Source organism: Octodon degus, unplaced genomic scaffold (genome assembly GCF_000260255.1).
Source record: "Octodon degus isolate 3935 unplaced genomic scaffold, OctDeg1.0 scaffold00002, whole genome shotgun sequence".
Classification (NCBI taxonomy): Eukaryota; Metazoa; Chordata; class Mammalia; order Rodentia; family Octodontidae; genus Octodon; species Octodon degus.
The window spans coordinates 26,770,274-26,774,185 of NW_004524578.1; the positions used below are offsets into that span (position 1 = coordinate 26,770,274).

The following is a 3,912-nucleotide window of genomic DNA, read 5'->3' on the forward strand; positions in this document are numbered from 1 at the left end:
GAACCATAACAACAAAAGTTAAAAGTAATAACAGGCTGCATTCTAAATGGCCAAAATTATATAGTAGTATGATTCATACATGAACAGTTGTGTCATGCGCACAGGGCCTGTTTTTGTTTGCAGGTTTTCTTTCTGATTCTAGGTTGATGTGAATGATTAGAAAAGATAGGACTTTAGGTCAAGGAAGCTTATGTACATAAAGTAAGTTCATTCAAAATTTAAGAAACACCAAGATGCGGGCAGAAATTCTGCTGTTCATGGAAACAAGAATAGCACTGTTGGAGAAATAATGGAGAAAAAAATCATTTGTTTCTAGAACCAAAATAGCAACATTTTTCAATGTACATCCATATATCCTAAGCACTTATAGAAACAAAACCAAACTCAAAACAAAACAAAAAAACCTAGCAAGACTGATAAATACTTATACTACAGGGTAAGATATATGATCATTTAATTTACTTTCACATGACCTGACAAAGGATCATAAAATGTGAAAAAACATGTTTCTCTTATTTGCTACTAATTATACAAATGTGAGGCGGGGGAGATGGCTCAGTGGAATAAGCGCTTCCCTGGCAAGTGCAAGGGCCTGAGTTCAATCCCCGGTTCCGCAAAAAAAAAAAAAAAAAAAAAAAAATTAAGGAAACTAATTATACAAATGTGTTATCATTATTTTTCTTTTTTGAGTCAAGGTCTCTCTTTGCAGTTTAGGCAGGCCCTGACCTTGTGTGGTAATCCTTCTGCTTTAGGCTCCCAAATACTAGAATTACAGGTGTGCACCACCATGCCCCAATTCTTATTACTTCTTGTCAAGAGAATGAGAAGCGATCATTGGAAATCTTAGGCATCAACTTTGCAGTGGCAGGAATATTTTTTTTTTATTCTGTTATTGGTACTTCATTACAGGCATAACTGTGGAGGTAGGCATAGTTAGTGGCTTATAGCTCCAGTAGGCTGAAGCAAGAGGATGGAAAGTTTGAGCACAGCTTGGAGAACTTACCAATTTAGCAAGACTATTGAAACAAAATTTTTTTTTTTTTTTTTTTTTTTTTTTCAGTACCAGGGATTGAACTCAGGACCTTGCACTTGCCAAGCACTTATTCCACTGAACTATCTCCCTGGCCCGAAACAAAAAAACAAAAAAGGCAGAAGATGTAGCTCAGTGTGAAGGCCCTGGATTCAATCCTCAGTGTCTCTCTCTCTCACACACACACACGTACACATGTGAAAAGAACCATTTATTTTTTATTTTTACCAGGCCATGTATGCACTTCTAATGTTTTAAATTTTTAAAAATATTTATTTATTTATTTGTACTGGGGATTGATGAGAATCAGTATTTTGCTTTTTCAGGCAGGGTCTCACTCTATAGTTCAGACTGGCCTCAAACTCACAGTAATCCTGCTGCCTCAGCCTCCCCAGTTCTGAGATTTTATGTGTGTACCACCATATCTGGTGAGAACCAGGTTTTTATAAAATTAACTAATTTTGTGTTACTAGAGATTGAACCTAAGGCCTTCATATTGAGCTACAGTCCAACCCATTTAAAAAACATTTTGTTTTAAGAAGGGATCTAAATCACACTGGCTGGACTCAAAACTTTTGAAGTTCCTGCCTCAGCCTTCCACAGTGCCAGTGTTACAAATGTGTACCATGACGTCCAGCCGGAAAATCAGTTTTAAAGGCAGCAGAGTAGATGAAATAGGTTCCTCCCAATTCTTAAAATGTCTGATACTAAGAAGCAACAACAGAGGGGCTGGTGAGATAGCTTAGGGGTCTAAAGCGCCTGCTTAGGCAGTGTAGGGACAGAAGTCTGATCGAGGCCTCGGCAGTCCCGCCCCCAGGGTGGGCTGAGCCCCCCCCCCCCAAAAAAAAGAAAGAAAAAACAAAGAAACTGGCCGTGAGAGCACAGGCCTGTAATCCCAGCACTTGGGAGTCTAAGGAAGGAGGATCATAGTAAATCGAACACAACCTGAACTACAGAGTGAGACAGTGGGGGGGTGGGGGGAAGCAACAGGAAACAAACAAAAAAAGCAACAGGAAACAAAAAAAGCTACTGCATTTTTTCAGGAGTCTGAAAACACAGTATCCAAACTCCTCTCTCCAACCATAGTCTTCTACCACTCTCAACCTGGGAAATGACTAGTAACCAATAGTAAAATAACTTTATTCTTTTCTCATTTTTTTGTTTTTCTCTTTTTGCCTTTTTGAGACAGGGTCTCACTACGCAGTTCAACCTGGCCTCACAACAGTCCTCCTGCTTCAGCCTCCCTAGTGCTGGGATTACAGGAGTGAGCCACCCACGACCGGCCTCTTTTCTCAATTCTGACTATTTTCGGTTTCTTTTACCATCAGCTGCCTTTCCTAATATTGTAGTGACTAACAACTAAGGACCAAAAAAAAAAAAAAAAAACCAAAAGAAAACCTTATAAAATTAATGAACAATAAGCTAATTAAGCTTTATACCCAGCGAACAAAAAAAAAAAAAAAAACCAAAACAGTACTTTATCGTACCTTTCTCTTCACTACTTCAACCCTGAATTGTAGAATTCGGTGTGGGTTTTTTTATTTTTTATTTTTTACCTATCCTTTGCGCGCAGTCTCAGGAAGGTGAGCAAAGTCTTTCCTAGAAAGCAAAAACTACCCAATGCCATGAACCTTCAGCGCTCTTTTCAAACAGTTCTTTGAGCTATCTCATCACAGTGGTCCCCAAGCAGTCCACTGATTTTGCCCACACCACACCATGAGGTGGGGAATACAGGGCTGGGAGCTTATCTCTGGTTTCCAGGAAGAGTCAGACAACTGGTATCCGCCACACTTCCTCCACCGGCCCCTCCAGCCTCTGCCGTACCGCGTTCCCGAGAGTTCCGAGCGGGCCCAAAAGCCGACTCCGGGCCGAACCACACTCAACTCTGCTTAAGTCCGGACTTCTCAAATGTCATGATATTCTTTTGCCTCATTATATCCCTCATTTCCCCCAGACCAGCTCCCTCAGCCCCACTCAAGGCAGCTCACCGAAAGGTTCCGGCCACTCCTGTCCGGCCGCTGCAGTTCGGACACTCGAGACCCGACCAGGCGCCGCGCCTTTATCGCGCCTGCGCGCATCATTCTTGTGCGCCTGCGCACTTCTCCTGCGCCGCGGTCGCAGACACACCTCTGCATCTGGAGCCAATCACGTGCGAGAGGTTGAACTCGCCCTGCCACGCAGGCGGTGAGCCTGGGAACTCACCCGTTAACTTAAAAGATTCCCGTCCCTCCCAGTATATAAGCAATAAACATTTGCAGAAGACAGCCGCGTGTCAGATGCTGTGCTGAGGAAAAGAAGGCGACTACAAGGTCCGGACCTACAAGGTCTTTGATCTGTTTAGACTAGGACATAGACACCTAAACAACGTATAGCGGGCAAATATGTTGCCTGGCACATAGTAACCCAGGGAGCCTTCGGCTTGTAGTGAGCAAGATTTTATTTTTAGGGGTGTCTGAATCGTTTCTTGGCCTTTTGGTTAAGATCAAGTGAAAAGCTTAGGGGAGGAAGTGACTTTCCAGAACTGAAAGATAAGCAGTTCTCCTCCGGAAGTCCGGGAGGAAAGGAGATATTTTTTCAGGGTGCGGGAACAACTCTTGCAAAGGACGGCATAGTACGTTCTGGAACTTTTGTGCATCCTTGTTAGAGGTGTAGGGCTCCTTATAAGCCCCCGAGTGTAGATGACAAGAGTTTTTGATGGCTCACGCCTATAGTCCTAGCTACTGGGAGGCTTAAAAGATAAGTTGGAGACCAACTTGAGCAACATAGGGAGACCTTGTGTCAAAGTAAAATTGTAGGGGCTAGGGAGATAGCTCAGTAGAATAAGCGCTTCCCTGGCAAGCGCAAGGGTCTGAGTTCAAGCCCCGGTTCCGGAAAAAAAAAAA

The 3,912-nt window shown here is 42.9% G+C and overlaps 1 protein-coding gene across 1 annotated transcript in view; it reads right to left on the reverse strand.

Annotated features, from left to right (window-relative positions):
* The window catches only part of Snap23 (synaptosome associated protein 23), a 58,357-nt gene extending 55,259 nt beyond the window's left edge, over positions 1-3,098 (reverse strand). Inside the window, exon 1 of the mRNA XM_023712571.1 lies at positions 3,019-3,098. The gene's annotated coding sequence lies outside the window, so the exon portion shown is untranslated. The remainder of the gene's footprint in view (positions 1-3,018) is intronic.
* Between the last annotated feature and the right edge of the window lie 814 nt (positions 3,099-3,912).